The sequence below is a fragment of the Mesoplodon mirus genome, assembly GCF_964341445.2.
Source record: "Mesoplodon mirus genome assembly, chromosome: 12".
Taxonomy (NCBI): Eukaryota; Metazoa; Chordata; class Mammalia; order Artiodactyla; family Ziphiidae; genus Mesoplodon; species Mesoplodon mirus.
The window spans coordinates 62,707,123-62,732,087 of NC_138988.1; the positions used below are offsets into that span (position 1 = coordinate 62,707,123).

General features: G+C 40.6%; 1 long non-coding RNA gene across 1 annotated transcript in view; it reads right to left on the reverse strand.

Moving 5' to 3' along the window:
• Positions 1–11,204: 11,204 nt before the first annotated feature.
• The window catches only part of LOC309814000, a 62,812-nt gene continuing 49,051 nt past the window's right edge, over positions 11,205–24,965 (reverse strand). Inside the window, exon 3 of the long non-coding RNA XR_014295572.1 lies at positions 11,205–11,280. This is a non-coding gene — a long non-coding RNA (uncharacterized lncRNA). The remainder of the gene's footprint in view (positions 11,281–24,965) is intronic.

The following is a 24,965-nucleotide window of genomic DNA, read 5'->3' on the forward strand; positions in this document are numbered from 1 at the left end:
GGATTGACCCAATGCTCAGCTCTGGCAACTGTGGTGAATATAAATTACAGACCCCAACCTCACAATCAGGGAGAAGAAAACACATATAAACATATAACTTTTACTTCCACTAGACCATAAGCATCCCAAAATCAGGGACTACTGTGTCGTTCATCTTTGTAACCCTGGTGCCTGTGTCATTCATCTTTATAACCCTCCATGGGCCCTCAACAAATATTTATTATCCTGAGATGATGTAAATATGAGAGATGTATGAAAAAAGTGATGTGTTCAGCTGGATATTCAACAGATGGTTTGAATCAAATGGGATTCCAACCTATAAAACTTCAAGTCCTCATCTGAAAACTTTGTACACATTCCTTCCAGAATGACTTGGCTCCCTAGTCTAGCCTGCAATAAAGCCCAGAGTACCTTGTCTGATGGAATTTCCATGAATCATCACTGCTCAATTCATTGCCTGCCCTGGGCATTACCCAGCTGCTGACAGGCTGTCCCACAGAGCTTTCACCCTCACGACTCCATCTCCAGGAGTTCTGTCCTGTCGTATGTCACACTTAACAGCTGAGATTTTAGTTGTCCTGCTTGGTGAATCAAAGTGAATGTTCATTCTTTCCCTGTGCAGGGTGTGTTGCCCTAAAAACCAAAGGCCTGGTAAGTTTCTTTACCCAGTGAGGATGCTATAAACTCTGGGTCCTTTCAGCTCCACTTGCCATGGAAAGCAGAGGAACAGGAGGCATTCCCAGCAGGACAGCTGACCCATAAAAGTTAATGCACACTTAGCCAGACATAGGTTGTGAGGTCAGGGTCTGTAATTTATATGTATCTTGGTTGCCAGGGTTAAGCATTGTATCAGTCCAGCCCTTTCCATCCTGGTCCCTCCACCCTTTCCATTTCACTGCCCAGCTCTGGGAAGAAACCTAAAACCTCTTTCTTTCTCCCTTTGTTTCAGATTGCTTTTATTAGCCTAGCATCAAGAAGCAAGAGAACTAAAGAAAAAACATTTCTTAAAAGAAAGTACACAGAGGGCAGGTTACCCTTCCATATATCAACAGTGCATGATTTGTTTCAGAAATACTAACAGAGCACCTGCTAAGTGCCAGGCAATGTTTTCTCTGCTGGGAATACAAGAGTGATGAAACAGCCAAAATCCCTGCCCTCATAAACCTTATATTCTAGTGGGAAAGAGAAATAATAAACAAGAGAATTATACACATTGCTATGTTAAATAAGAAATTCTAAGCTGGAAAATAGAACAGAGGAAGAGGATATTAAGTTTTTGGAGGAGGCATTGAAATTTTAGAAAGGGTAGCCAGGAAATGATAGCTAAGAATGTGAGCAGGAAGGAGAGACCAGAAGAAAATTAGGGATTTAGTCATGCGTATCTTTAAGAGAGTAGCATTTCAGGCAAATGGAAGGCTTGTCATAACTCCATAGTATTTAAGACAATGTGATATTGGTATAGGGATAGACAAATCAACCACTGGAACAGAACAGAGAACCCAGAAATGGGCCAACACCTATGAAGAAACCTGGCATCTGACAGGTCCACTGTACAAATCAATGGAGAAAAGATGTGACAGTTCTAAATGGTGCTGGAACAGTTGGCTATGGGGGGAAATTATACTTCCTACCTCCCTCTGTACACAAAAATCAATTCCAGATGATTTAATGACTTAACTGTGAATGGCAAAACTAAGACTTTAGAACAAGTATATAGATAGCCTTGATGTAGCAAAGAATTTCTTTTTTTTTTTTTTCTTTTTTTTGGCCGAGCCGCTTGGCTTTTGGGAGGATCTTAGTCCCCCCACCAAGGATTGAACCTGGGCCCTCAGCAGTGAGTCCTAACCACTGGACGGCTAGGGAATTCCCAGCAAAGAATTTCTTAAACAAGTCATTAAGAAAAAGCACCAGCAGTTAGGGAGATGGATGGTGGTGATCGTTGCATAATGATGCCACTGCATTGTACACTTTAAAACAGTGAATTTTGTGTTATGTATATCTTAACACAATTTCTTTATAAAAAGCACAAGCACAAAAGAAAGATTGATAATATTAACTACACTAAAATTAAGAACTTAACTTTAAAAATATATAAACATACATTTTTAAAAGCATTTGCAAGTTGGGAAAAGAAAGTTGTAAGAAATAATTAACATAAGAGTTAGTATCCAACTATAATCAATAAGAGGAAAGTAAAAACACAGTAGAAAAGAGGGGGAGAAAAAAACTAAACAGATGTTTCACAACAGAGGAAACATAAATGACCAATAAAAGTGTGAAAACATGTTCAACCACATTAGTAATTGAGGAAATGCAAATTAAAACCACAATGAGATAAATATTGTAAGCCCACCAGATGAACAAATATTTTTTAAGTCTGAAAATATTGTGTTGACAAAGAACTCATATACTGCCAGTAGAAGTGTTAATTGATGAAACTACTTTGAAAACAATTTGACATCTTCTGGCAAATTTGACCCTTTGTCCCAGTATTGTAATTCTACTGTAAGTATACTTACAGTATACTGTAATCTCTCTCTGGAGAGATTTTTGTACATAGACATCAAAAAACACTGATGAGAATGTTCATAGCAACATCAGGATAAACACTGGTAAGTACCCATCATCAAGAAAATGGCAAATAAATTGTAGTCAGTTCACACAGTGGAATATAAAAAACAGCAAAACTGAATGAACTACAATTAAACACATCAACACTGATGAATCTCAAAAATACAATGTTAACTGAAAAAGCAAGTCAGAGGAGAATCCATAGGTGCTGGTATCTTCCACACCACCCCTCACCCTCCCTCCTGCTCTCTGCTCCTGGTTCGTGTGAATCGTCCTCTTGTGCCTTCTGCTTCCAGACCTTCTGAAGGCAATTAAGAGCCCCAACAGGATGCAGGAAGGAGAGAAGGAAGTGAGACAACGTATCTGTTCCCCTAGCTGCCTTCCCGCAAGGCTGCCTATGTCCCTCCGCCTGTCACTGCGCACCTCAAGGTGACCGCCTTGAAAGGACTCCCTTCCTCCACCTTTCAGGTCTCCACACCATAACATGTTGACTTTGGTGAGGCCCTACCTGATTGCACTATCGACCCTCATGGTTCCCTACCCCCACACCTTCACAAATGGTCTCTGCAAAAAATCATCTTTGAATCAGCCTATTTTGAGTGTGCTATCTGTCTCTTCTTGGAACCTGATGGATACATATCAGCATTCATGTGAAAGCTTAAAAAAGTGAAATAATATATTGTTCAGGGATCCATACTGCAGGTGGAAATTCTCAAAAACGCAAGAGAGAAATTAACACCAAATTCAAGATAGTAGTTGACTCTGCGGGGAGGAAGAGGATGCACCGTTGGGGGCACATGGGCCTTCACAGGTTCTGGTATGGTTCTGGGGCTTATGCTCAATACTGGGCACACGAACATTCCTTTTAATATTCTTCTTCAAGCAGTACATATATGTAAAGTGGACATCTAAAAAGGAAAAGGGACAGCCCAAGAAATAGGAGAGCACAGTCAGTCATCCTCCTCATGGGATCCCATTGGGAACACAGTAGTTTTCACTCTTATTTCCTGCTCCCTCCACCCCACACCTCATCCCCACTTCCTATCCCTCCAAACCGGTATGTTCTCTCCCTTCTCTCTTATTAGCCCCAAGACAGGGCTGACATGGCAGGAGGGACTGAGGTTTCAGAGCAGCGACCATTGAAGGCCTGGTGTGGGCTTCCTGCAGACAACCATTCACACCTGATGTCCCTTGTCTTCTGTCCAGGGTCCTGGCACCAGGTGCTCACCCTGGCAACACAGGTCCTCCTCCTGCCTATCTGTCTCTGAACCGCTCAGGTGCATACATCCAGAGTCCTTTTCACTGAGAGTCACCAGCCTTGCCTAAATTCTCACCCCCACTTGCTAGTGTAATTCACCCCTTCCTGTAATGACCTGGGAGGAGGATTGCCTGAGCCCCCCAAACAGCTCGTCCTGCCAGGAGCTTCTCAGCATCTGGACACAACTGCAGGGGGCAGGAGAGGTAGATTACTAGTCTGACCCTCTCACTTGGGGTAGCATCGTGTGGACCAGAGCACAGAATCCTGAATCTGGGCCTGGGATGGAAGGAAGAGAGATGGGATGGGAACTATATGGGGTCTAATCCAAAACCTCTGCTTCGAGTTTATCTGTCTGGTAAGTGTGGCGGCTAGCGGGACATGGGCATGAAATGAACTCACAATGAACATAGTATCCAGTAAAGCTGTTCACTCTTGGTGCTGTTTATACAACCAGGAGACTAATAAAGAGCACAGAAAAAGATGTGACCTCGGTTTAGCCACATGGAAGTGCTTTCAATACTGGTATTTATAAGCTCCACTTACCAGTTATGGATAATTACTTATGGACCATAACTGTAGGTATTCGATTACTCTGTGTCAGATTAATTTTTTGGCAGAATTTCTTTTATCACAGTACTTATTATTCATGCCAGCTCAGAGCATCCAAAGACAAGAAATACTTATTTGAGGTTAGCACACAACCCAATTTGGAGCCTAACAATTTAGTATTATTTTTCTTCCCCTATTTAAATGTAAGCTGATTGGAATCCCTGTGCTAGACTCATCTACTTAGAATCATCTTTTGGTATTAAAAGGAATGTAGTTGAAGGAAGGGGGGATAAGAAAAGAATCTAAATAATCAAGCAACTCACCTCAGACACAATTTTGTCTTATGCTTTATAACTGATGTCATTTTCAATGTACTGTCTATTCAACCTGCTAAATGTGAACTTCTGAAGTGAATTGGTTATTTTACATGAATTCAACTAGGTCTGGGCAACATCCATTGTTCTTTGGGCCCAAGCTCTTCTGAATATATGAATTTTTAATATGAGACTGATGATTAGACCATGAGCTCCTCGAGGCCAAGCTGACCAGCTCCCAGCACACAGCAGAGATTCCAGAGTGTCTGCTGAACTGAATTGAACTCTTCTGTATTTATTCCTGATTCCAGATGTGCTCTCATATGCCTTATGATGTAATCGTTCACAGGAGATGTGTTTTCACTCTAGACTTTGGCTATCCCATTGAAATTCCTGAACAAAATATTTTCTCTCCATTGGCTGGTTTTTGGAAACTGAAGTAGTTGTAAATATGATCCTGCTGTGATGCCAAGATTTAATTCCAGCTTGACAGGCTCACTGATAATCATGTGCAAAAGTTAGGCTCCTTAGCTAGAAAATGATTTTAACATTTCAGAAAATGGAAATGTAAAAATAAAAATAAATCTGCCTTTACTCTGACTAATCTAGACACTTGAGGAGAAATGCTCAGGGTTATCCTCAGTGAGGAAAGAGAAGGGGCCTACCTGACACACGTGTGGTCACCTCATCTGCATTTTCTTCTCTTTGAGCAACAAAACAATCTGTTAGCCAAGGGCCCATGGGGTAAAAACTTCATCCATCTACAGGGAACATGGTTATTTCTTATGAGGTTAATATTTCAGGGTCAGTGCCCCAGAAGCAGTGTGGTGTGTACTTGGGACCCAGAATTGTCTTCTCACCTACTGCTCTCTTTCCAACCTCTCTACCCCACAAGGTGCCAGACAACGGCCCCAAATCAAAGGCTTCAGCCTCTTCCTCAGGGACACTCACCACCACTTCCTCCTCACCCGACCCCCACACACACTCAGGCCACACAGGCTATGCTCAGAACCAAGGTCAGTGTTTCCCAGAGTACATTTATGAAGGAATTAGGTTATTTTTTCCTTTTTCCAGGGGAGTGATAGGAGCAGCTGTTTTCCTGGAAACTCAGTTTAATGACCTTCACCGTGGGAATTTTCTGTCTGCTATGTAGACTTAATCCGATCTTTTTTATGTTATATTAACTCCAGACTTTTCCAATATATTTGTTTCCTAACAATCACAGTATGGGCATTTGTGGAACACATTATCGTTTTCACAGCAATTTCATTTACATGATCTAACCCAGGATTTCTCAAACCAATTGAATTTCTGGAGTCCTTTCATTCAAATATAATTTCCATTTTTTTCTTTCCGTTTTCTCCTTACATTTTTTATGATAGGTGTTAGGTGAGCTGACGCAGGTTGTGAAAGAATTCATAGAAATATTAGCAAGGGAAGAAAAGAAAGTTTTTATTCACTTTCCAAGGGAGGAAAGGGGCCAGACACAAAGAATGGCATTGGCACTTGAAGGGTGGGGGTTTGAGTCTTTTATTGGGCTTCAAAGAGCAAGGCGCAGGAAAAGGGGTGGGTTTATGTCTATTCTGGTCCACAGCAGTACTCGGGGCTGGCTGTGTCTCTATAGGATGTGCTTTTTGGAGAATAGACCTGCAGTCTTCAGTAGTTTTCCAGTTCTTGGGTGTCTGAAAGAGACTTAATAGGGGTCCTTGACAGGTGTTACTCCATTTTGAATCATGTTAGATAGGTTTACAATAAGCTTTAAAGAACTTTTTTTAAAGCATATTCTGAGTCATCTGGAAGCCTGTGTTATTTCCAAATATGCCCTCAGTCCAGCCATTGCTTGTGACATCAATCCCGTTAGTGCCGTGTGATCATCTGAAATGACACAGTTTGACTTGCCATGTACAGTCAGCCCTCCATATCCATGGTTCTGCATCCTTGGATTCAACCAACTGAGGATGGAAAATATTTTGGGAGAATGTTTTCCAGAAAGTTCCAAAATGCAAAACTTGAATTTGTCACATGCTGACAATTATTTACATAGCATTTCCATTGTATTAGGTATTATAAGTAATCTAGAGATGATTTAAAGTATATGGGAGGATGTGCACAGGTTATATGCAAATATCACACCATTTTATACAAGGAACTTGAGCATGCTTAGACTTTGGTATCCACTGGGGGTCCTGGAACAAGCCCTCCACGGATACAGAGGGATGACTGTATTGGTAAGCGTGTCCAGCTGTTCTTAGATTATTAGCAGTTTCTAAAGTCAAAATACCAGTCATCACCCTGCATTATCATTGTTCTTAATTTAGATTTTTATCAACAGTTATACAGACAAAACTAGCTTCTGTCTTGCACTCATTATTTGCAATTGCAAGACATTCTCATGAAAAAGCCTTTAGTTTCTTAAGATATTCAACAAGTCAAGGTTTGTTTGATACTGTGAAAACAAACCAGTGTAGAAAAGTCAGGTACTATTAAAAGCATAGAGGTGAACTTAAACATGAAGAGGATTCATTGGTGCCAAATAAGGTAAATGATACTTTATTTCACTGAACAAAGGAAGATTTCACAGCATTTGGAATAGTGATTTGTGGTGAGACACTTGGGTTTTCACAGGGTTTATAATTCCAAAGACACTTAGTGATTTCAAAGAACACACGCTGCTCCTCCAGCCAGTGCTCCATCAGTATTGCAAGCAGAAGTATTGCTCTGATTCGGCCTATGTACAGATCAACTACAGAAAAGTCAATCTACAAAGTGAAAGAGCGGCATGGACATATATACACTACCAAACGTGAGGTAGATAGCTAGTGGGAAGCAGCCGCATAGCACAGGGAGATCAGCTCGATACTTTGTGACTGCCTGGAGGGGTGGGATAGGGAGGGTGGGAGGGAGACGCAAAAGGGAGGGGATATGGAAACATATGTATATGTATAACTGATTAAATTTGTTATAAAGCAAAAAAATAAAATAAAATAAAATTAAAAAAAAAAAAAGTCAATCTACAATGACATAGCAAACTTATGCTTACTAAAGGGGAAAGGGGGGCGGGGGAGGGATAAATTAGAAGCTTGGGATTAACATAATTACAAAATAGATAACCAACAAGGACCTACTGCATAGTGCAGGGAACTCTACTCAATATTTTGTAATAACCTATAAGGGAAAAGAATCTGAAAAAATATGCACTTATATGTGTAACTGAATTACTTTGCTGTATACCTGAAAGTAACACAACATTGTAAATCAACTATACTTCAATAAAAAAAAAGAAAGAAAGAAAAAGAAAAGTCAATCTACAATGAAGGATGTTCAGTTTGTTGTACTTCTAAATTTTTCCCTCCTGCATTTTGTGGTGAACAATTAACTTGATCATTCCTCCAATCAATTGTAGTGACTAAAAGCAAACTCATTTTTTAAAAATAAATAAATAACCAACTATGGTAATGACAATGATTCAGATGATGATCCACTGTGCTCAAAATAAAAATCATCTAGTAAAAAAGTGACAAACTCTATCATTAACCTTATCATATGCTCTTTAATTTTCACAAAACCTCATCCAGCAAATTAAATTAATATTGTTCATTGGAATTCTATCAGCTTTACAATTTTGTTTGTGTCTAACATGTAAATGTATTTAGGTTTTTTGGGTGTATCTTAGCTATGCACATATAAAAACTATCATAACAAGAACAATGACATCAAAATGGTATAACATCAACTCTGGGTAACCTCAAAAATTTTCTTCCTCTTAAGGGCTTCTTTACATTACTTAAGTTTGAGAAATCTAGCCTAATCATAAATTAGATTAACAGTAAAGCTTTTGATTTATGCTACTTAGGATAACTTTCCCACAGTGATTTAAAACAATTTTCAACAAATTTAGAAATGTAAAATCAATTTAAATTTAAAATTTTTTAAATTTTAAAAGTCAGTTATTCCTTTCTGCTCCAAAGATTATTTTATTTGAATGAGGGATAATAGAATTTTATGACTGAGTTATTTCCAGAATGTATTGGCTTAGGGATAGACGTACTAGACCTTTGGAGTGTTTATTTTGTGGGAGATAAACAACGTTGTTTAAAAACACTCTTCCAAAAGGCTCAAGGTTGTTTAGAACATCCATTAACCTTAATGGATTTACAAAATATTAAGGAAGAGAAATGTGTTTTAGTAGCTGTGTCTTTGAGAGATAAAGATAATACTTTCATTGCTAAGAGATTTTATATCTTTATCTCTTAGCCATATATGAATAACCAAGCAACAATTTTCATATCTCTTATGGACACATAATTTTTAACCTACTGCTTAAAATTCAACAGCTACCTTGAAATCAATGAAACTCTGAGAAAACATTCAAAAACCAAAAATGTTTGCTAATGATTCAAGGATGTACTTAAATGGAATACTTAAAAATTCAGGAGTTAAATGGCTTGGAAAGAATATCTATATATATAAATAAATTCTACTTTTATATATATAAAAATGTAATCTGCTAAAAAAAGAACTAAATACTAACTAAATTATTTAACAGATATTCATATTTAAAGGTTTTTTTCCCTAAAAAATTTTTATATTGTCATCAAAAAGGCCCAGGTGAGGCAATGTTTCATATTTGGTGTCTAAAATTTGGAAGTGAAGTCATTTCAAATTTGGAAGCAAGAATCTTGTGTCCCTCTGAGGGTGGAGGCTGAAGGTACTACTGTAGTGCTAGAAGGTTCTATCCCAGCCAGTAACTGGGAGTGTCTTCTGAAGTGTCTGTCTTGAGTGGTTGCCATGGAGATTGTAAAGGAAAATAGAACCAGAATTGCATCAGGATGCAGTCTTAACTCAGCCTGATTCAACACTCGTAAAACAAATAATCCGCAGGAGTCTTTTTAGGTAAACTCCTCCCTGATAGCACCCACCTGTAGGAGATCAGACTCTGGCTGGCAGGTTTCTACACTTCATTCTTTTTTTTTTAAGATTTATTTATTATTTTATTATTTTATTTATTTTTTTTTTGGCTGCCTCAGGTCTTAGTTGCGGCACACGGGATCTTCATTGAGGCATGTGGGATCTTTCGTTGTGGCCACGCAGGCTCTTCCTTGCGGTGTGCGGGCTTCTCTCTACTGGTGGCATGTAGGTTTTCTCTTCTCTGGTTGTGGCGGGCAGGCTCCAGGCATGTGGGCTCTGTAGTTGTGGTGTCCGAGTTCCAGAGAGCATGGGCTCTGTAGCTTGCCGCACGCAGGCTCTCTCGTTGAGGTGAGTGAGCTCAGTAGTTGTGGCACACAGGCTTAGTTGCCCCGTGGCACGTGGGATCTTAGTTCCCTGACCAGGGCTTGAACCCCCATCCCCTGCATTGTAAGGCGCATTTCTTACCACTGGACCACCAGGGAAGTCCCTCTACACATCTTTTTTTTTTTTTTTTTTTTAATTTACTTTTGGCTGCATTGGGTCTTCGCTGCTGCGTGTGGGCTTTCTCTAGTTGTGGCGAGCGGGGTCTACTCTTTGTTGTGGTGTGCGGGCTTCTCATTGTGGTGGATTCTCTTGTTCAGAGCACAGGCTCTAGGCACACGGGTTTCAGTAGTTGTGGTACGCAGGCTCAGTAGTTGTGGTTCACGGGCTCTAGAGCACAGGCTCAGTAGTTGTGGCACACAGGATTAGTTGCTCCACGGCATGTGGGATCTTCCCAGACCATGGCTTGAACCCGTGTCCCCTGCATTGGCAGGTGGATTCTTAACCACTGTGCCACCAGGGAAGCCCCTACACTTCATTCTTAATACTGATTTTTCAAATCATCAGGTATGATGTTTCCAGGACTGTTTCTCCCATTCTTAGGACTACCATACCAGTCGATGATTTGAGCTCAGGACCAACATGAGTTTCAGCACTGGCAGCAGTCTTTAAAAGGAGAGGGTGGGCTTCCCTGGTGGCGCAGTGGTTGAGAGTCCGCCTGCCGATGCAGGGGACACGGGTTCGTGCCCCGGTCCGGGAAGATCTCACATGCTGTGGAGCGGCTAGGCCCGCGAGCCATGGCCGCTGAGCCAGCGCGTCCGGAGCCTGTGCTCCACAACGGGGGAGGCCACAACAGTGAGAGACCCGCGTACCGCAAAAAAAAAAAAAAAAAAAAAAAGGAGAGGGTAATGAAACCCAGAAGAAAAGGGGTCTTACCCAGACCAGGTACCAAAAGAATGGCTATCCTGTGCTTGGTGTAGACAGACATCGCTTCCATCTCTTGCAACGAATACCTTTATGCACAAAAATAACAAACTAAAACAAACAAAAAAACACCTAAAACATCACGTGTTTGAAACCACCTACCTACTTCTCCAAAATCAGCTAGTCTCACCAACATTAATAGTAGGATGGCAAAGATAACTGGCAACCCTCCCTATCCCCTTTTGATAAGAGGGAAATCCTTTTAATTGAGGTACTTTAATACAGATCAGTACCTTGTACAAGTTGAGGCAGAGAGCAACCATTAAGGGTCCCTGTTTCTGCTGCTGCCTTACCTGGGGTGAAGTTGGAAGATGTCCAACTTTGCATCTAAGCTTGAGGATGAGGACTGTTGTTTCTAAAGGTAGGACCAGAACTCTGCCAGGAGGGAAAATAGCAAGACAAGTTTAAACCAAGATTTATCCAGAAAAACTAACGTCTCTGTTTGAAAAATGTGCTCACTTATTGTCAACTCATCAAAAAACCAACAGCCTCCTTACTCTTACTGGAAGGAAGGTTGAACTCAAACAAGTAGATACATGTTACCCCACACACAGGGACTGGACCCCATCTATGGCCCAGTCCCCAAACCCAGCACATGGGGACACTCAGCCATGGAATTGTCAGGACGAGAACCCAAGCTTTCTGATTCCAATCCCAGTGCAAGAACTAGTGTGAAGGCAGACTTGGCAGCTCCTAGTGACAGATGGGATGAGGGAGACCAGGACAGGGAGGCAGGGAAGAGAGTGCAGAGTCCAGATGATTCAGATTTATTTATTTGGTTTTGTCTTTCACTATTCCTATGCTTTATTATAAAATGCACTTTCTGAACATTATTTTTACATTTTCTGTATGTTATCTTTAACTTCCATAGCAATGTGTGAGTTTGGGCTTGACAATCATCTTACACAAATGAAAGTAACTTAATAAAATGACAATTTTTACTGTTTAAAAGAAGAAAATAGAAGACTTCTCTGGTGGTGCAGAGGTTAAGAATCCGTCTGCCAATGCAGGGGACACAATTTCGAGCCCTGGTCCGGGAGGATCCCACATGCCATGGAGCAACTAAGCCCGTGCGCCACAAGTACTGAGCCCATGTGCCACAACTACTGAAGCCTGTGTGCCTACAGCCCCTGCTCTACAACAAGAGAAGACACCACCATGAGAAGCCTGTGGACCCCAACAAAGAGTAGCCCCCACTCACCACGACTAGAGAAAGTCCACAAGCAGCAACAAAGACCCAACGTAGCCAAAAATAAAATAAATAAATTTATTTTAAATAAAAAATAAAAGAAGAAAATGCTTCTCATAATTTGGAGGGAAAGGAGAATGAAGAGAAGTCCACTGCTTCACAGGAAGGCCCAGTTTTGTCGCTGTTAAAACTCTGTCCCCCAGTGTGATATTTCACCCCTCTCGCATCTGGTCCAGGCCTGCTTCCAGGGCCACCTCCTTCAGGCACCCAGCATACCCACAGCCACTCCACACTTCCACTCAGCTCTTCGGTCTTGTCATTCTGTCAGCACTGAGTGCCAGTCTGCAAAATGATATATAGTTTAACTGATATTTCAATTTAAACTTTTCAGTTTGAAATAATTCAGACTTATTAAAAAGTACAAAAAAAGCACCGAAAATTACCTATCGACCTTCATCAGCTGATCCCAAAGATATTTTCCCGCTGCTGTCTGCCTTTCCCATCCAGGATCCCACATTGCATTCAGTTGTCCTGCTTCCTCAGTCTTCTTTACACGGGACAGCTCCTGAGCCATTTCTTGTCCTTCATGTCCTTGGTACTTCTGAAGAGGACTAGCCAGTGATTCTGTTCCTCGCCCATGTTTCCTCATGATTGAATTCAAGTTGTACAATTTGGGCAGGATTATGTCCTTCCACAAAAGATGTTGTGCCCACTCCTGTATTCTATCCATCCAGATTTAGAGGTTACTTATCTGGGTGTTGGAGAGGATGGTTTTCTCTTAGATATGTTGAGGAATCAAATAATAGATGGCAGATTTGTGGGAAGAAAGTGATGCATTTGATTTTTAAATGAGGAGTCAAGGTGCCTGTGGACCCGTTCATGTGAGGATGAGCACCAGGATTTTGGCAAATAAGAGTTGCCAACCAAGTGGAAAGCCAGGAGAGAAACAGTCCTTCTGCTAGTGTCTGGAAATTTTGTATCTTCTTTTATCCCCTCCATGCACTTTCTTTTTATTTCCCTAAAGTCAGTCAGTTCATTAAGAACAAAGCTAAGGATCGTAATTCTAACCACAGTATGCCATGAACTAAATATATAACTGGCCTTTCCTCATGCCAGTTATTTCCTTTGGCACAAGAGAGATTTAGGGCTCACACTGCAATATTGAATAAAGGTGACAAGAGTGGGCACCCTTGTCTTGATCTTAGCTGAAATGCTTTCAGCTTTTCACCATTGAGTGTAATACTGGCTGTAGGTTTGTAATATACGGCCTCTATTATGTTGAAGTATGTTCCCTCTCTACCCTCTTTTTTGAGAGTTTTTATCATGAGTGGATGTTGAATTTTGTAAACAGCTTTTATTCCATGTATTGAGATGATCATATGATTTTTTTATTTTTTATTTTTTAGAAATTTATTTATTTATTATTTATTTATTTTTGGCTGCGTTGGGTCTTCGTTGCTGCGTGCGGGCTTTCTCTAGTTGCGGCAAGTGGGGGCTACTCTTCATTGTGGTATGCAGGCTTTTCATTGCAGTGGCTTCTCTTGTTGTGGAGCACGGGCTCTAGGCACGCGGGCTTCAGTAGTTGTGGCACGTGGGCTCAGTAGTTGTGGCTCGTGGGCTCAAGAGCACAGGCTCAGTAGTTGTGGTGCACAGGCTTAGCTGCTCCACGGCATGTGGGATCTTCCTGGACCGGGGATCGAACCTGTGTCCCCTGCATTGGCAGGCAGATTCTTAACCAATGCACCACCAGGGAAGTCCGATCATATGATTTTTATTATTCAGTGTGGTGTATCATGTTGGTTGAATTACACATGTTGAACCATCCTTGCAGCCCTAGACTAAATCTCACTTGATCATGGTGTATGATCCTTTTAAGGTATTGTTGAATTCATTTGCTAATATTTTGTTGAGGATTTTTTGCATCTATGTTCATCAGTGATATTGGCCTGTAATTTTGTTTTTCCGTGGTGGCTTTATCCAGTTAGGGTTCAAGGTAATGTCCTCCTAGAACGAGTTTGGAAGCATTCCCTCCTCTTCAATTTTTGGAATGGTCTGAGAAATATATGTGTTAACTCTTTAAATGTTTCTATAATTCACTCATGAAGCCATCTAGTCCTGGGCTTTTGTTTGCTGGGTGTTTTTTTTATTACTGATTCAATTTCATTACTGGTAATCAGTCTGTCGTATTTTCTATCTCTTCCTGATTCAGTCTTAGGAGATGGTACTTTTCTAGGAATTTGTCCGTTTCTTCTAGGTTGCCCATTTTATTGGCATATTATTGTTTGTAGTAGTCTCTTATGATCCTTTGTGTTTCTGTGGTGTCAGTTGTAACTTTCTCTTCATTTCTGATTTTATTTGGGCCCTCTCTCTTTTTTTCTTGTTAAGTCTGGCTAAAGGTTTGTCAGTTTTGTTTATCTTTTTTTTTTTTTTTTTGCCGTACGCAGGCCTCTCACTGTTGTGGCCTCTCCCGTTGTGGTGCACAGTCTCCGGACGCACAGGCTCAGCGGCCATGGCTCACGGGCCCAGCCGCTCCATGGCACATGGGATCTTCCGGACCGGGGCACGAACCCATGTCCCCCGCATCGGCAGGCGGACTCTCAACCACTGCGCCACCTGGGAAGCCCTTGTTTATCTTTTTAAAGAACCAGCTCATAGTTCATTGATCTATTCTGCTATTTTTTTAGTCTGTATTTTATTTGTTTCTACTCTGATCTTTATTATTTCTTTCCTTCTACTAACCTTGGGTTTTGTTTGTTCTTCTTTTTCTAGTTCCTTAAGGTGTAAAGATTTTTTTATTTGAAAAATTTCTTGTTTCCAGAAATAGACTTGTATCACTATAAACTTTGCTCTTAGAACTGCTTTTGCTTTATCGCTTAGTTTTTGGATTGTTGAGTCTCCATTTTCATTTTTCTCCAGGTGTTTTTTGATTTCCACTTTGATTTTTTCAGTGACCCATTGGTTGTTTAGTAGCATGTTTTTGCCAAATTGTCTTCTTGAACTATTTATTTTAAATTATTAATTTGTTATATTTATAGAATAGTTAATATTTATAATTTACTTGTACTCAATCTTTATTTTGTATTGTTTCTGGTTAAAATTGGCTTACATGTGGAAACGTGAGATTGGTTGGGTGAGAGGTAATGGAGGGGAGACTTTTTTTTTACTCTGTATTTTGACATTTTAACTAATAACAAAAATGTATACAGATTACTTGGGTAATTAAAAACAAACAAAAACTATTAATATCAGATATAGACAACATATTTATCTTTTAACAACACAAGTTTTAGCTGTTTGATTAATAGCTTTTGAGCTGTACAGACTCCAAGTGTATCTGCCAAGAGTTAACTCAAAAACTAAACTTGGCAATATTGCAGTGAAGTGCAGCTGGTTTATCTCATCTGACATTCAAACATTTAAGGAAAATCCATTTACCCACGTGGTTTATAATGTCCATTAGCTGAAATAGTCTCCCAAGTAGAACTTGTACTTTTGGCTTCAACTGTCTTTATCTTCAGGCTTTTCTTCCTTTTAGGAAGTTTGCCCTGTGCCCCTTTTATCTTTGTGAAATAAACTACCACAATTCTGTTTAAGCAGAGTCATTCATGGGGAGGGTGACCATATAATTTATTGTCCAATAAGCACAGTTTTGAGAGTGGGGTGGTGCTATAATAATCAGGCTGGGGAAACAGAACCACCTCATGCAGAGTGGACTGAATAATCACCCTCCTTAGAAGGCTTTTCAACTTCTGTGATTTTAGGAGTTAGCTTTTTTAATTTTTTCAGTATTTATTAAGAAACAACTAGGTGCTGTAGAAATCAGAAAGAATACATGACACACAAAATCAGTTTGCAGAAAGGTTACCAGGCACTTGAAGACAGGGCCAGTGGCAATAAAAGGCCATATGGGAAATTTCAAGAAAGCCAACTACAGCAAATAACCTGAATATTGCTTTCTTAGTGCCTTACTAATCTATTTTTCTTCATAATGCTCAAGTGAAATTAAATACTATTATCTTTGCTTTAGAGTTGAGATTTTTAAAAAGTCATAGGTCTCTCCCAAAGGCTCAAAACTAATAAAACACTGAGGCTAAACCAAAACCTCTAACGTGACCCCACATGAATTGTTAGTGTCTGCTTCCCGTACATATGATAGAATATAAGGAAAAGTACCTCGTCAGTTACAGGGGATATTCAATGTTAATTTAATATTCTAAACTATAGCTGGTATGGAAAAAGAGCAGAAAGACAGATTAGGAGGCTGAGACTAGGGATGTTAAGGACATACACCAAAGTCAGGAGTAGAGGTCAAATGAGAGGTGAGCAAGAAGGCGTGGACTTACACGTCCAGAGCCACAGATGACCAAGCCCTGGAGGAGAGAGAAAAGGGCACCGCCAGCAGAGGCAACGACGTGGGCGAAGATGTGGTCCAATGTCAATCATTCAGTGTGAGCTGCACTCAGAGTACATTTGGGCCCATATCATAAAAGAGAAATCAGAGACCAAGATCTGTGTATGAAGAGAAATGTATAAAGGCTATTAAGTAAGGGTTGACACTGAGCTGGACTAGAAAAACAGCAGTGCCAATGAAGGGGAGAAAGAATGCACAACACACATTTAGTGATGATCAAATGAGCTGAGAGCTGGAAAAGAGACTTCAAATACATGTGCCTGAGAGAAGGATGGCAGGGTGGCAGAAATACGGAGGTTCCCTGGGAAAGCCAGTTCAGAGTTCGGGTGAGGGAAGTGTACTCGTTTGCTTGGGCTGCCATACCATAGAGTGTGTGGCTTAAATAAGAGAGGTATTTCCACACAGTTCTGCAGGCAAGAAGTCCAAAATCAGGGTGTCGCCTGCGTTGGTTCTTCCAAGGCCTCTCTCCTTGGCTTGTAGATGGCTGTCTTCCCTCCATGCTTGTCTGTGTCCTATCTCCTCTTCTTACAGGGACACCCAGTCATAGTAGATTAAGGCCCACCCAGGTGACCTTATTCTACCTCATTCACCTCTTCAAGGACCCCATCTCCAAATATAGTCACATTCTAAGGCACTAGGGGTTAGGACTTCAACATTTGAATTTGGGGTGGGGGACACAATTCAGCCCATCACAGGAAGAGACTGAAAGAGGGGATTATCTCAATTTTAGTCTTTTATAACTTGCAATTAAATTAGATTATTAAAGTAGAACCAGTTAGGAAGCAGTTGGAGATCCCAGAATTTAGGTACTAAAATGTACGTATTAAAATGTATTCATTGAAGCTGTGAGGCTCCATCACTTCTCCAAGGGAAAGGGTATAGAGATAATAAATTTAAATGAAAAAATTTTTTATTTAGCATGTAATAGCTAGGTACTGTTCTGAGCACTGTGCAATATGCAAAAATGAAACAATAATAAGAAATACACACACACACACACACACACACACACACACACTGCATAACATGAAAATGATCCTAAGAGAGAACAAATAAGTACTAAGAGTGTTTTTAAAAGGAAGAGCTTACACTGGATGGTGAAAGGTACAGACAGAGTCCAGGACTGGGGCTTGGGTATGGTTTATTTCCATCATGAGTGATGACTTTTGCCAGTACTTGATGTTTTCCTTGGATGATCTGTGAGGACAGAGTGATTTACCCCAGGACTTTAGAACAGATCGGAAATCATTTCATATTGGCTTTGAGCAACGCAGGTAAATGTTGGATCAGACTCGGGGTCTAAGCTGGTCAAGATCACGCAGAAACTCTGTTTTATTACTTTTCTATAATAAAATATCAGGAGAAGCATGAGCAGATCACTTAATATCTTAGCGAGTGAGGATTTATCTAGAAGTCATGCTGGCAGCTGCTCCCGCCAGGTCAAGCTGAGGGTCCTGAGATCTCATCTGCTCAGCAGCACCTCCCCGCCCAGCACTGCTTCCACCCAGAATCCCCTGCTCCAGGTCAACGCCTGGTGACTCCAGCAGTGCCCTGTCCAACTGCGGTTGTGTTTCAGGCCGGGAGTGTCCGTTGACTCACAGGACTATGGGTCAGTGTTCCAGGCTAGTAATCTGTCACTTTAGAAATCTCAGGGGAAATATGAGGGAGATAAGTACATTTTGACAGAGATGAGAGAAAGTAAAAAGCTAACATTAGGGATAGCTGGTGAAGGACATACAGGAACTTTTTCATGGCTTTTGGAACGCTTCTGTAAACCTAAAATAATTTCACATTTTTATTTATTTATTTATTTAGGCCATGCCCCATGGCTTGAGGGATCTTAGTTCCCCCACCAGAGATCCAACCCAGGCCTTCAGCAGGGAGATCACAGAGTCCTAACCACTGGACCACCAGGGAATTCCCATTTCACATTTTTAATTTTATTAATAAAAAAATAGAAAGTAAGAAAATGTCCAGGAATTAGTATTAATGAAAAAAGAAAAATACAGTTTTATATATAAAATGATCACAAACATACATGTAAAAACTTCTATAGCAAATATACCAAAATAGTAGCAATGGTTGTCTCTGTGTGGTGGGATTAGAGTTGGTTTTATATTTTCTCTTGACACCTTTCTAACCTCCACATTTTCTCCAATGAGATTTTAAAATTTTGTAACAGAAAATACAAAGACTAAAGAAATAAGCCCCCTCTGAAAGTTCATCGCCTCACTCAGGATCCCTGCACCTCTGTGGAATACCGAGGAGGCTGTCAGATTTCTCAGCACAGCAGACGTGGTACCGAGGCTCCGCCTCACCCTTCAGCCTCCTCTTCCTCTTTCCTCTGGTTGCTCACAGGTCCCAGCCACCCTTGTATGTGCAGGATATCTGCAAGCTGGAAAGCCCTTTCCCCACACCTCCCCCGGTCAAAGACCCCTCCCTCAGGACTCGGCTCAGGCCTTCCCTGACACGTACTCAACTCAAGTTTCACATGAAATGTCTTACCCATTTGTCTATGAGCTCCCTGAGGACAAGACTCAGTGTTACTTTCCACTTTGGAGCTTAGCACAGTGCTGGCAAAGAGAAGGGCCTCAAACGTTTTGTGAATGATACGAATTCCATTCACTGTATTCATTATTTCCCCTCTAGCCCACCCCACCCTGCTTTCCTCTAAGTCCCTATATGCAAAGAGGAACTTGCCTGGATCTAGTCTTATAGTTCTCCAAAAAAGGGATGACGGCATCTTGCCTGGGGTAGATAAATCCAGCAGTCACAGATTCCTGGAAATTCTCCCAAGGGCACTGCAGTTACTCATCCACAAAATGTTTCTGTGTTCAAAGTGCTGAGAGAAACTTCTCCAATAGTTCCCTAATCTATTTCCCTGCAGCTTAAAAGCAAACTATCCCATCTGAGAATTGCAAAGGAGTGAAGCAGAGATTAACTTTTCCTCTCAGACCTACAAAATGCAGTTTCCAGAAGTTTTTAAAAAAGAGTGAGAGAGAGAAACCAGTAAAGGAAGCAGTAAGATTTTCCAGCTCTAACGAGTGGTTTCCCCCATACAAAAACCTTTACGAACTCAAGTCCTTCTTAAGACAGGACTTGGAAACAGAATTTCAAACCATTTTGGAAGCTAAATGTCTAGTACTGTGGCTTTGATGAGTTGGGCTTAGGTTTTCACAGACCACGACTTCACTCCTGCAGCAGAACAAACACTATAGGTGGTAACTACCTAAGTGCTTTGGGCCCTGCCCCTTGGGCCTATCACGGGGACCCGAACATACCTGGCAAGTAGTAAGCACAAAAAATCATCACTGAATGCATACATAGAGGGTTTTTTCTTATTTGCTTCATGTATCAAAACAATTGTCACTCAGAGAGGAAAAAATACAGAGTTCCAGAGCAATGTTGATGGAAAGGGTCTCTTTTCCATCATGGTTCACGACTAGGTCCCTTTTCCTTCCCCAACTGCTGATACCCTTTCCCACCTCCTTCATGGATACTTTCCCAGCTGAAGCCACTCTCTCATCCACAGCTCCTAAGAAAATAAGAGCAAACACACACTGTGTCCATATTTTATATTACAGTGTATCTCTCAGAATGTCACATATATTTATGTGATTTTGTTAATGAGACATTTTAGAGCATAGTTCTTGTCAAAATATTAAAGTTACAAGCTAGAATATAAAGACTTTATTTTATAAAATATCTTTCAATACAATAGCTTGCATTCAAAATAATAAAAATGTATTGAAAAACTGTCACTGTTTGCAGATGGCATGATGCTATACATAGAAAATCCCAAAAACTACTAGAGCTCATCAATGAATTCAGTAAAGTTGCAGAATATAAAATTAATATACAGACATCTGTTGCAATTTTATACACTAACAATGAACTGTCAGAAAGAGAAATCAAGGAAACAATCTCATTTACAATTCCATCCATAAGAATCAAATACCTGGGAATAAATCTAATTAAGGAAGTAAAAGGCCTGTACTCAGAAAACTATAAGACACTGATAAAAAGACATTGAAAATGACATAAATAAATGGAAAGATATACCATGCTCATGGATTGGGAGAACTAAAATTGTTAAAATGACCATACAAGCCAAGGCAATCTACAGATTCAATGTAATCCCTATCAAAATACCAAGGACATTTTTCACAGAACAAGAACAAATAATTCTAAAATTTGTATGGAAACACAAAAAATCCCAAATACCCAAAACAATCTTAAGAAAAAAGAACAAAACTGGAGGCATCATGCTCCCTGATATCCAGCTATTCTAAAAAGCTACAGTAATCAAAACAGTATGGTACTTGCACAAAAACAGACACATAGATCAATGGAACAGAATAGAGAGCCCAGAAGACCCCACACTTACATGGTCAATTAATCTAAAACAAAGGAGGCAAGAATATTACAATGGTGGGGGGGAAGATAGCCTCTTCAATAAGTGGTGTTGGGAAAACTGGACAGGTACATGCAAAAGAATCAAACTGGACTACTTTCTCACACCATGTACAAAAACACCAAAAATAAACAAATGGGAAACATTTGCAAAACAAAAGCATTTTCCCGTTTGTTTATTTTTGCTGTTGTGTACCAGGAACTAACATAGTGTTGTAGGTCAATTATACTTCAAAACCAAACAAACAAACACACTCAGAGAAAAAGAGGTCAGATTTGTAGTTACCAGAGGTGGGGGGTGGGGAAAGGGGGAATTAGATGAAGGCAGCCAAAAGTTACAAACTTCCAATTATAAGATAGAGAAGTACTAGGGATATACCGTACAACATGATCAATATAATTAACACTGCTGTATGTTATATATGAAAGTTGGCAAGAGAGTAAACCCTGAACTCCCATTACAAGGAAAAAATATATATTTTTTCTATTTCTTAAGTGTTATATCTATATAAGATGATGGATGTTCACTAACCCTATTGTAATCATTTCATGATGTATGTAAGTCAAATCATTATCTGTACACCTTAAACTTATACAGTCCTGTATGTCAATTATATCTCAATAAAACTGGAAGAGAGAGAGAGAAATATCTTGAGGCAATGGAGTGAAGTTCTGGTGTTAGGAGAGCAGACATGAGGGTAAGGGAACAGGTTTTGGGTAACAGATTCTCCCAGTGCCCTGGTGCGTACAGCTAACCTTACCTATATACTCCACAGGCAGAATCTTTAATCCACGCTAATGAACTGACTCAACTCCCATCATGATTCCACAAGATCATCAACTCTATTTCGAAGCAGAACCTGACTCCCAACACCCACCCCCCAATCTTTGAGTTCCCAGGGTACTTCGTGTATTCCTCCAGCACCCAGAACTTCAACGTGTAAGTACATACCTGGCTCTCTCCAGTGCACTGTGAGCTCCTTGAAGACAAGGACTCATCCCATCTCCCCAGTACCCAGCAATGTTTGCCATCTCTGAAGTGTTCAGTACATATTTGTAGAATTAATAAATCTCCTTCTTTTCCAGGGTGCCTAGCTGGAAAGTTCACAACAGGTTGGACACAGAATGAATTTGTCTGCAACATCTCAGCCCCATCAGGGTACATTCTTGGCTGTTTTGTCCACTGCTGTATCCTGAAACAGGGCGGACCACACAGAGTTAACAAATACATGTTGAATGAATGAATCTGCTCCATTTGAAAGACTGCCTTCTTACCCACACTCTGACTGCAGACTCATCCTCTCAGTAGTCCCTCTTTCTGTGCTGAGTCTCTGTGATGGTGACTTCTTGACTAAACCAAAAACTTCCTGGAACTCACTGGCCTGCTAGTTCCTATTCCTGGTCCTTCCGAGTTGGTTTTCTTCCTCTTCCTTTCCTCTCCTCTTCTCCCCTCTTAATGTCCTCCTCATCTTCCCTCATCCTCCTATCCTCTTTCTTCTTCTCCCCTTTCTCCTTTTAATTATTTGAGACATGCAAAAAATCATAAACTGTGTCTTAATGGTCCTGTCTCCACCCACCACTCAGCTCACAAATCGAGGTTTACAGTTATAATTGAAGCCCCTGTATGTATCTCCCCCAAAATGCTTTTCCCATGCTTTTCCCTTCCTAAAAGTAGCTGCTATCCTTTATTTTTTTACTACATATATATGTATATAGTATTATTTCACAGTTATTAACTTACTGCATAAGTAATACTTGCTTTTTTTCATGGGAAACATGGAAGTCTAGTTCCTTCTTTGTCACTGCTGTATAATATAACGTTCCATTGTACAAATATATCACAGCTGATCAATTCACTTTGTTCCTAACTGACGTGTAGGTGGTTTTCAATTTTGCTGTTAGGAACACTATTGCTATGCACATTTTTGTTACCCTTAGGTGGGAGCAAAGAGGGGGTTCCAGTTGGCCCCTGGGGAGAAAGTCCAGTTGGCTTTTTCATGAGGACTCAGAAAGAGCTGGCACCCTCCAGCCACCTCAGACCCAGGAACTCAGTGGCTCAGAGGGAGCTGTGCTGGAGTGGCAGTGACAGTAAGGAAGAATGCATTCAAGTTGTCATGTTTCCAACCCTCTATACAAAACTTTGACTGTGTCATGGCACCAAGCTACCCTGCTATGAGATGCTTTTCTAGCAGCCTGGCAGTTCAAGTGTAGGACTGGAGAAAGCAAATATTTGGATTGGCCCAGGATTGGGTTTCGGAGAAAAAAATTATTTTAAGATTGTGCCTCAAGTAGTCTGAAACCATCCAGTAGTAATATAACAGAGAAGAACAAACCTGACTCCACATTGGATCTATTCCCTTAGCTCTAACCCTTGTGCTCTGTTACCTGTGCTTAGTCATGCTGGCTCTGCAGGTTTTGTAAAAGAATGTTGCCTATAGCCTGAAATATACAGGATAGCCTATTCTCAGTGCTCTAACCTTTAAAGGTCTAACACTTTTCATTCATATAGAGATAAAAATTTGCAGAACAGATAATAATTGTTGTCTTGTTGGAGGTTTACAGGAACATGGTGACCAGACCTACATGGACAGCTGCAAGAACAAAGAATTATCACATATCCTCTGGGGTCTGGTTGGCACCAAGAAGTTTGCAACAACCAGCCACACCTCCTCCCCTTTTAGTATAAAAGAAGCCTGAATTCCAACTCAGGTAAAATGCTTCTCTGGGATACTAGTCCACCATCTTGGTCTGCAGGCTTTCCAAATAAAGTTACTATTCCTTGCCCCAACAGCTCATCTCTCCATTTACTGGCCTGTCAAGCAGCAAGCAGTACAAGCCTGGACTCAGTAACACTGTCTACTTTTAACTCTAGGCTTGTCTTCTTAGTTCTGCAAATGGAATTTCATTCTGCTTGCCTTTTTCTCTTTTTCCTCCAAATCATTGCATTTGACAGAATTACTGATCCACGACTTACCCATTTTGGAGATGACATTGAAAGACTATGTATAAACATGGAAAAATGACTCCTTAGCAGTGTTGGTAGCCAAAAGATATACTAATGTTAGTTAAAATCCTCTTAAATGCCCCAGAACCTGGTGTATTAGAATTCTTCTTAAAGCTCAGTAGAAAAAAATATTGAATGAAATCCACTTTTCTACCCACAATGTTAACCTTGACTCTGAGGTAGCATTTTTTTTCACCTTTTATGCATAGACATTTTAATGTCACATGGTATTTTAAAAGCCTTGATAGTCCTCTCAATAGATGAAATCCTCACATGAGCTCAAAAGAATACATCCTGCCTTTGGTTCTAACATGTAACATCCTTAGATCCCACTAGATGGCACGGAATTCTCTGCAGTAATTGGAGCACCACCCAGCGGGCACTGAGGGAACAGTAATAAAATATCTTTGGACCAAGGAGGAAGATGCCCCCCCTCCCAGCCGCTGGAGACAGAGTAACAGCTTACTTGATTCACAGAACTTTCCACCCACTCCAACACTTTTATAACCTTTGTTGGGCTCTTCTAAACCCATCTCGTTTAAACTGCAAAGCCAGAAACAAGAGCTGTCATTCTTTTCAAGCCTAAACAGCGCAGAGTCCACTAACAGGATGGTGTTTCTGCCCCCACACGCCCACCTCCTACAGCTCAGCTGTCTCTGTTCACATCGGGCTTGTTTTGTGTGACTCTCACATCTTTCCTGAGACACAGTTCAATGTAATCTGTCCTTCTGCATTTTCTGTCTGGACTTCTCTTGTGTTTCCATTTCTAGCCTTTATTAATTTACAACCTTTTCTTGCTTGATTATTTGTAATCACCTCTGATTCCCTAAACTGATTCAAACAGCATATTTCAGTCTAATTAAAAAGAGATGTTAATAATGGATGCTGTAAACAATTAACAAAACAGGTGTTATTAGTATCAAATCAAAGATAATTCAAGGGGCTTCCCTGGTGGTGCAGTGGTTGAGAGTCCGCCTGCCGATGCTAGGGGACATGGGTTCGTGCCCCGGTCCGGGAAGATCCCACATGCCGCGGAGCAGCTG